Here is a 9740-nt window from a genome sequence, read left to right as displayed (position 1 = left end):
TTATTTCTTTAAAAAGTTGCCAGTTAGCAGAGTTAACCTTCCATCGGGGAACATGTGGCGAGCAACCATCTTGTTTTGTTAAGCTTACTTTAATTGGAAAGTGGTCGCTCCCAAAGGGGTTCTTCAGAACGGACCACTGCAGGTACGGAATTAGTGAACTCGACACGATACTCAAATCTATGGAGGAGTGTGAATTATGCGCCACGCTGTAGTACGTTGGCTCTTTCTTATTAAGTAAACATGCTCCCGAGGAAAAAAGGAAGTTTTCAATTAGGCGACCTCTTCCATCACAACGCGTGTCTCCCCACAAGGTGTTATGTGCATTGAAATCTCCGAGAACTATGTATGGCTCCGGAAGCTCAGTTATGTAGTTTTGAAATTCCGTTTTATTAAGTGGATAGCTGGGAGGGATGTATATGGAACTAATAGTGATTAGCTTGTCAAACAACACCCCTCGGACAGCAACTGCCTCTAGGGGCGTACGAAGTTTTAATTCCCGGCAGGCAATACCTCTATCGACTACAATAGCCACACCACCGGAAGACATGACTGTGTCATCGCGGTCATTACGAAAAATGGCGTATTGCCGGAGAAAGTTTGATTGTGTAGGTTTAAGGTGTGTCTCTTGAACACACAGCACCTTAGGATTAAACCTGTGTAGGATTTCTTTGACGTCATCGAGGTTGTGTAGGAGTCCTCTGACGTTCCATTGTATTATTTGTGTATTCATGTTGGAAGTGTTTTTTTTGTGCTGTGTGTTTAAAAAAGAGACTAATTTAACTTACAGAGCCCTTGTCGGGCCCTGTGATGCGGGCTTTTTCTTTTTTTGGAGCGATCGCGAGATTCTCGCGGCTCCTTTGGCGCTTGCGGCGCTGTCTGGCAGGTTGTTGTGTCCATCGCCTCTTGCGAGGCGCTGGACACGCGCTCTTGCGAGCGGTTGTTTTGACGGGAAGGCCTCGTTTCGAGGGACGAGGCAATTGAGGCCACCAGCCCGGAGGTTGATGGCCCCTTCTGCTGGGGTGGCGATGCAGCGCTAGCTGCAGCCGCCGGGGGGGGCGGATGGCGTCACCGCCGGCTCACTACGCGTGTGCCAGACAGCCGCCGGGGGCCGTTGTGGCGCTGCCCCCTGACGCGCCACTTCGGCAAAGCTGGTTTTCGGCAGGTACGATACCCGCCTGCGTGCCTCCTTGAAAGTTATGTTTTCCTTTACCTTAATTGTCACTATTTCTTTTTCTTTTTTCCAGGATGGGCACGACCGCGAGTATGCGGCGTGCTCCCCATCACAGTTAACACAATGTAGAGAACTTTCACAAGACTCAGAGGAGTGTTCATGACCACTGCATTTCGCACAAGTTTGGCGGCCTCGGCAGTTCTGGGAACTATGGCCGAACCGCTGGCATTTGAAACATCGAAGAGGATTTGGCACGTATGGCCTAACACGAAGCTTGATGTACCCGGCCTCGATGGACTCGGGCAGGACACTTGAGTTGAAAGTAAGTATTAGGTGTTTGGTCAGGAGTTCTTTGCCATCTCGCCTCATTTTAATCCGTTTAACATTGATGACATTCTGATCACTGAAACCCTCAAGGAGTTCAGCCTCACTCAGCTGCAACAGGTCATCATCTGAGACAACGCCACGGGTGGTATTCATAGTACGGTGTGGGGTTACTGTTAATTGGGCATCTCCAAATGACACTAGATTGAGCAGTTTCTCGTATTGTTTGATATCACGGAGTTCCAAGAGGAGATCCCCGCTTGCCATCCTGGATGCTTTGTAGCCTGTTCCAAAAATATCAGTCAAAGACTTTGAGACAAGGAAAGGTGAAATTGTGCGTACTGATGTGCCTGACTTTTCAGAGTGGATTACCTGAAATCGGGGGAAATTCTGTGTTTGGCGTCCAAAAAACTGGAACACATCTTCGGTGCGCCCTCTTTTCAGACGGCGATCAGGGAGTGGGGGGAAAGAACTTGCCATACGTATAGGTGAATGTTCGGCAGCGGCGCCAGCCACCCACCATGGAGCCCAACGAGGGGACGCTGCAATACCTGGGAAAGATTGGTCCTGCAAACGCCAGCTGTACGCCACTACTATAACCAAATATGGAATATCCAAGGTTGGCTACCCACATACGGTTAACCCTAGCTGCCTGGGAAAACAGAAGTAAAAGGAAGTGAAAAGAAGACAGGATAGATTGAAAGTGAGAGAGAAAGACGAAGATTAAAGAGGAGGACAGGAAAAGGCAACTGCCGATTTCCCCTGGGTGGGTCAGCCCAGGGGTGCCGTCTATGTGAAGCAGAGGCCGAAGAGGTGTGTTGCCTCCGCCGGGGGGCCTTAAAGGTCCGAACACCCGGCATCAGCTCAACCTCCAGGATCCCCCTTTCCCCAGACACGGCTAAGCCACGCACGGCTACACGCGGGAGGGTCCAACCCTCGTGTGCTCGGGTACGTGGTGGCGCAACTCACCAAACGCCTGCTGACGCAGACGCCCCTGCGGGGCGCGTTACAGAATCTGGAGGGCCATTTTGATTGCTGAAATTTGGTGGAAGTGCTGTCCCTCGAGTTGAGCAGTAACTGCACTTGAGCATAGCTTGTCCACAATTCCTATATTATAACAATTTCAGGCTACTTAAGCACACCCCCTATACCACCAGATTGGTAGCATGCTTCACAGATTGGTACTACAGATTGGTAGTTGCTTCATTGCAACTGTTCATTGCAATGACAGTCAAGTAGTGCAACTAATGTGCAAATACACCTAACTTTGTCACTTGTAGCCACCAATCACTTCTGGCAGTTAAGGCTGCTATCAAAATTTAGCACTTTAGTAGGAGGCGTTAGAGACTTGAGATTAAATGAACATTCATTCCAAATAGTAGGCTATTGTAGAACGTAGTTGCAGACACAGGCTACTTAAAAGTCATTTGTTGTGCTAATAGCAAGCTGGTAATTCCAAGTACAAAATGTGAATGCAAATGTGCAATGGGAAAAAGGATGTACGGTACTTGCCTATAACAGCGTTGACCCTGATAAGGCCAAGAGCCTCTTTTTGCCTATTGGTGGTGTTGTTTCCGAGAAGTGAGTGGCCCATGAGGTTCTTCTCTGTGAACACATGGTGAATCAAGGCCCTTGCAAACTTGCCTGGTCCACCATGGCAAGCTGTGCCAGGATCATCTGAATGAGCACTTCTCCAACCTATGTGAAACGGCACGTTTATGTAAATATTAGTGAGGTAGTTTAAGGATTTTAAGCACATTTACACAACAGCCACACTCCAAATAAATCACAGAAATACTGCCTGCTCCAGACCTAAAATGTCAACTAATGTCACTAACAAAAACAACTAAAACTAATGCCATAGCTTGTTATCCTGTTAGGATGCCATGTGCTCCAGAAAAACAAGGATTCACCCCGTACAAAATAAAATAGTAAGTAAACCAAGGCATCGAAAACTTTAATGCAAGTAGCATTTTTAGGATACTTCACATACTTTCGGGTGTCTGTCTCTAACTATTTTCCAGTCAATTTGTGTCACTTGGTGGTCAATGGCCTAATGGGTAGGGCTGCTATGTAGACGGGAAGTGGGTTAATAACCATCTGATGGACCTGCTTGGATCTCTGGGTATGTGACTCAGAGTATGTGCCACTCTTCAATGAACCTCTTTCACGCCATCTTGGGCAACTGCTGCTTGTGTTGGCAAGCAGCAGTAGCAGCTCAAACAGGAAGATAACTGTCGACGTTAATGCGATTACCACTACACATCAGATTCGCTTGCTGTGTCCCAGACCTACTCAGCTGAATGTGTACGTAAGACACAAAGGCAGGGTGTGCCAACTGCCCACCTCATCAAATAAATGAATCGACTCGCAATCAAAGGCTATGGAAAATCGCAAAATAGACACGTAATGCTGCCATTTTTACTAAATCTTAAGGATAAAACCTCCCGGCAATACATTCTCCTGGCAACAGTGCATTTGATCATGGTGACGCTAGACGATGAATGGCCAAAGAATTCACCTTTCGCATTCCGGCTGTGGCGTCTCCAGGCTCATTTTGATTCTGAAAACAGATGTCAGTATTAAAATATGACGCCACGATAACTCAAAAGCAACAATCAAAACATCTACATGGACGATTAGGCCGACATACATGGATGGATATAAATGACTGATTGTAAACATTAAATCATCGCTGCTCTTGTGACTGGCAGTGTAAGGTGGACAAATAATTTATTTTTAATTTCTCTCCTAAATTTTAAAATCATTTTTGCTCATCTACTGAACTGTTGAGGCCACATCTTAAAGGTAGCTCGTTCATATAAAACCAGCGTTGCATTTTTTTACTCCCCGTCTAACTGCTGCTACTGCAGTTTGCTTACTCTCTAAGTATTCCACAGAACTGCTCCACCAACAAACCATTGTTCCAAGCTTATGTCAAAGCGTCATTTATTTCACAAGGATACGCTCCCCTTTCACTCTCTCTCCTCTTGAGTGTGTGAATTCAAAGCAAAAATAACTTATTGAAATAGCTGTCTACTTCTATCTCATAAAAAGCCTTGCTAATTTTTGACATTTGTCGATAATGCCTACATTCCACTGGAAGCACAGTGGGACGACACGGCAAATATGCCCATCTCGTTCCCTTACTGATTTTCGAACTTAGTTAAATCAATCAGTTACTGAAGGGCCAAAGGCTTAAACTTCACACGATGACATTATTTTAAATGTTTCATCCCACTAAAGCAGAACATAGAATCTGCCTTTCCCGCGAATATAGAGCGCCTACGCGACTGCGTTAGCGCGAAGCACTCGATGGCGTCGAAGGGAGATAATGGATAAAAAAAAGTTGACCGCGCGCGTACCGGCGGAAAACAAACCACACATAACCTTATGATTTCACAGCATTCGCTGGCATCAGCCCTTTTTTATCTCACCTATCACATAGAATCACATATACACCCTTTTAATTCTTTATTATTATCGCGCCACAGCGCGTGTCTACCGCACGGTGTGTCAGCGGACTCTGGGCACTCGATCCTGAAGCGAACAGCGCAGCAGAATACATTCGAACGGCAAAACGCCCCGCGCATATTTTCGCCGATCCCGACACGCAATGTAGTAGATGCACGTCAATGGACGGCGTTGCGCGAACGAAATATACTTGATTACAGTACAGTTCGGATTATTTCACGTCGCATTTTTTCCACCAAAACGGCAAAGCACGAGCGCTCATTAATAAGGCTAATTTCAATCGGTGCTGAAACACCGTACCAAAAATCGTGGCGCGCACAACATGCCCTGCTTTAGCTGGCTTCACGCAGCTGCTCACCTAAACGGCAGAGCACGAGCGCTCATTAATAAGGCTAATTTCAATCGGTGCTGGAACACCATACCAAAAATCGTGGCGCGCACAACATGCCCTGTTTTAGCTGGCTCCACATAGCTGCTTTACGTCGCCGCAAGCGTGCTGTGAAGTTAAATCAGGAGAAAACTTCATGCTCAATATCACAAATCTAGTGCTGCACAACCAATTCTCGCAACGGAAGGATAGTACTAGTAATGAAAACGAGCACAGAGGCGCGTGAAAGACACGCACGGGCTCTGTACGCACTTTTGCTGATAGCGTCGCAATGAACGAGCAAGTGGAATTCGAAACACTCACTCACCTTCGATGTGGCTGAGTCGGAGGCGATCATGGTGATCTTCGAGGCAACGTGTAGCCCATAAAGAGCGAGCAACAACTTGGAATATACCAAAGATGTCACAGCAAGGCTAAGGGCACAGCAAAAGGCAGCAAACTCATCACGCAACCCGCACACCATACGCCGCACGCACAAAGTTCCGGAATGCGCCAAAGAGTCAACAGCGCAAGCGCGCATTCACACAAGATCGCGCATACAAATCCACGCTTTCATAGACATGAATTGCAATATTTATTAACAAATCTTGTAATCTAATGGTATTTCTTAACAATTTATGTGGTTTTCAAGAGTATAAAAGCTTTCTGTTTAGCTTCCTTGAGGAACTATTTTCTTTATCGCGGTAACGCATTGCGCCGGCCGGTCACGTACGGAGCGCGCGGGAAATAGTGCAAAATTCAAACGTCGCAAATGTCGCGCCCTGTGGGCGCGCACAGCTTTCATCGTTTGTATTAAAAAGAAATATTTATTTTAATACGTGAAGCAACCGGCGCGAAATGAACTACGGACCAGCAACGTACACAATTGTCGCTGTTCGTGCTTGTTAGTTTGACATCATGACAAACGGTAGACAGCAGGCCGTCCCATCGATTAAACATTTGTACCTGTGCTTCTGCGCTACGATTTGCCACCGGCAAAGTATAACAGCGTAGATTGTGCGTGGTGGCCAAGCAGTTTCGCAGCACACTGGCCAGCACCCCGGCTCTACGTGTTACAGAATAGACCTAGGCTTTCATGTAAAATATGGACACCACGTCGCAGAGATCACCCAAACTTGTTTCATTCTATTGTGCGCTAAGGGCTAACAACTAAACGAAACCCACTCTTTAAAAAACATATTTATTTATTAAGCTTACATACTACTTTTCCCACCATCTTGCCCATATTGAACATGGAGGCAATGCCGTTTTCTGACACAGACAGGGCACTGGCCACTTACAATAGAAGCCGATGGGAATCCAGGAGGTGCCCCAATCATCGGTCATTGGTCACTGCTTGTTGGGACGTTTGTCTTGTGCTCCAATTTTGTGTCTATATATATATATATATATATATATATATATATATATTAAGGGTGGTGATATTTAAGTCTTACGGAATTTTTAGAAATCGCCTGTGGCAGGTAGCATAATTCTTGTCATTGAGCTGGGTTAATCGATGAGGCGGACATTAGTAGCACGAGCAATCGCAACATAGATTCAACTAATTAAGAAGAAATCACTAATTAACTTCTTAGTTAATTACTTTACGACACATATCGCGATTTACGAATTTGAGCCGGTGAGCTTGTCAGGCGTATCCACTTGGAATGAATTTCCAGAATGACACCAATTTGGAGATATGCGCCATCAAATTCGCAGTAAAAATGCACTAGTTGTTTCACTTAATCGTTTACCAAAATGCTGGTTTATACATTAAAGCACAAAAGTAACTAAAACGCCCATGTATTTCGTCCTACACTTTGGGCAATAATATCTCGAAACTGTTGTTATCCTGGAAATTCATATTAGGTGGATGCGTCTTGCAAACTCACCGGCTATAATTCGTAAATTGCAATATGTGTCGTAAAGTAATTAACTATAGAAGTTCATTGGTCATTTTTTGTTAATTATTAGAATATTAGTTTCAATTTCTTGTGTTACTAATGTCCGTTTCTTCGAATAACCAGGATAAGCGATAAGAATTATGGTACCTGCTACAAGCGATTTTTAAAAATTTTCGTAATGCCTATAATTTTGAACACCCAGTATACACAGGGTGTCCCAACTTTCTTGCACCGACACTTAAATATATGCAAATGCCACGTAGCTGGACAGAACCAAGGTAATGTTGTTTGCCGTCGCTTACAGATGCTCAATTTTTTGCATTAGATAAATAATTAGATAATCATTATAAATAATAATTATTATTCAATTAATAAAAAATAATTAGCTTCTCAGATATTATATTTAGATGAAAACTGTTAATCAGAAAATTATACAGCAACAGGAAAAACTCCCGATACTGCTTCCTGTTGCCCAATACGTGGTACATAAGTGTTTTTCCGAGCGTGAAAGAAGCCCGCGGATACACGCATAGTGCCTCGAGCGGCTAGTTTTGCGGCAATTTTGCGTGTATTCGCGGGCTTCTTTCACGCTGGGAAAAAAAAGAAAAAGAAAAAAAATCACTTTTATGTTGCACGTATTGAACAATAGAAAGCAGTATCGGGAGTTTTTAGTGGCAGGAGCGTCGAGTGCCATTTGTTCTTTGGACAGCACTTCCGGTTCACCTCCTGAGATGATCAGGAGGTGCAAATAAATCGAAAAAAATAGTACAGTACAAAATTCACGAATTTCATTATAGATATGATATCAGAGCATACGTTAAGCTATAAGTTGAGTTACTGAAGTGTCTTGAATAATTAGAATTAATTAGCTGATACAACCGGTGACGCAATCCAAGTAAACCAGAAAAATAGAAAAAAAAATGGTTCAGTTCAGAATTCATGACTTTCATTATAGATATATGAAAGCATAAGTTTTGTTGCAAGCTGACTTGCTGAAGTGTCTGGGATAATTAAAATTAGCTGAGACGAGATTAAAAATAAATCAGGAAAAAAAAAGAAAAGAAGTAGTACAGTGCAAAATCCATCGGTTTCTTTATAGACATGATATCAAAGCATAAGCTTAGTTCAAGTTGAGTTACTGAAGTGTCTGGAATAATTATAATTCATCAGAAATAAATTATTACTGCTTACCAAAGCACAGAACACCAAGGCCGGGATGCGAGTGCCAAAAACAAACACGTAAGTCAAAGTTTAAGGTTGCCTACTCTTTTAAGCATGAAATGCTTTTAGCTCCCGTTGTCGGCCATCTTCAAGTGACCTTGAGCCAAAAGCCGAAGCTCTTATCCGGGCACTCAAAACGAGAAGATGCCGGCAAGTTGAAAATGAAATTTAGTCACCCGTAGGGCACGAGTACAACTGTGGTATGGACGTAGAGTGCAATATAACGTACCGTACGTGCAATACATTGTACTTGATATAAACTAAACATATGAGCAAACAAAATAGTAAATGGTGTCTGCTTGACACTGGCTTTGCCACACATCAAAAACCACTATGACAAGTTGCGAGAACAAAACGATATGATCCGAGCAACCAGTCAAACTTGAAAAAATGCGGTCTCTGGCACCAACCCTTTACTAACATGCTAGTTACTCTCCAAACAAATTACAAAAAAATATTGCTTGCGGGTTCTTCCCAATGTTTCTTGACAATATCACTCAAGCTGCAACTTCTATTACGCTGAAGTTTTATTTGTCATTTCCAATAGCGACGTTCAAAAGGCAGATAGATACAGGGGCAGATAAAGTGGGCCGATCCTGGAGGCAGTGCAGAAAGGGTCCAAGCTCAATGTCACATATCCCCTGTGGGCACGGGGACCTGTAACGCTTCTTTGAACTGTCCCTGTGATACGTGGGACCCGAAGAGACAAAATCAACAGCCCTTCCTCTGTCGAGAAAATGGAGTACCCCTTATAAAAATGACTATTGATATGTTGTTGGCACATTGTTGAGGAATTGTTGACACAATATCCTTTCAATAATGCCTCAATAGTTATTGAACGTACACAACAATACCTCAACAATAAAGTTGTTGAGCGCTTCACAACAGTAAAGTCAATGACTAATTGTTGTTGACATATTGTTGAATAATGTTGAGTATTATTGAGAATTGTTGAGCAATATTGACATTAAATATATATCTGAAAGCAAAGCTTGTCGCCGTAAGCATCTTACTTAAGCAAAGGCATATCTTACGTAAGCAAAGCTTGTCGTCCGATTCTAGGAAGCGAAGCTTGTCGTCCGATTCTAGCATGCTGATTCTAGCGTGACGGCTTCCGAAGCCCAGGCGAAACGTCAGCGAAGAGCCGCCGACCCTGAATTTAGGGCAAACGAAGCGGAACGCCTGCGGCAGCATCGTCTTGCCACAAGCTCCCCCAGTTACGACTCGAGAGATAGGCCTTTGGTTCAAGTTATGTGACACTCTATATATTTAGTGG

The 9740-nt window shown here is 44.0% G+C and overlaps 1 long non-coding RNA gene across 1 annotated transcript; it reads right to left on the bottom strand.

Moving 5' to 3' along the window:
- Nucleotides 1–3008: 3008 nt before the first annotated feature.
- LOC125940381 (uncharacterized) lies at nt 3009–5797 on the bottom strand. Its single transcript, XR_007463601.1, has 3 exons — nt 5665–5797; nt 4017–4058; nt 3009–3193 (listed from the first exon to the last, which is right to left on the bottom strand). It is a non-coding gene; the product is annotated as an uncharacterized LOC125940381 (long non-coding RNA).
- Nucleotides 5798–9740: the final 3943 nt, after the last annotated feature.

Source organism: Dermacentor silvarum, chromosome 9, assembly GCF_013339745.2.
Source record: "Dermacentor silvarum isolate Dsil-2018 chromosome 9, BIME_Dsil_1.4, whole genome shotgun sequence".
Taxonomy (NCBI): Eukaryota; Metazoa; Arthropoda; class Arachnida; order Ixodida; family Ixodidae; genus Dermacentor; species Dermacentor silvarum.
Note: the sequence above shows the minus strand (reverse complement) of the source record. Positions and strands in the feature narration are given on the sequence as shown.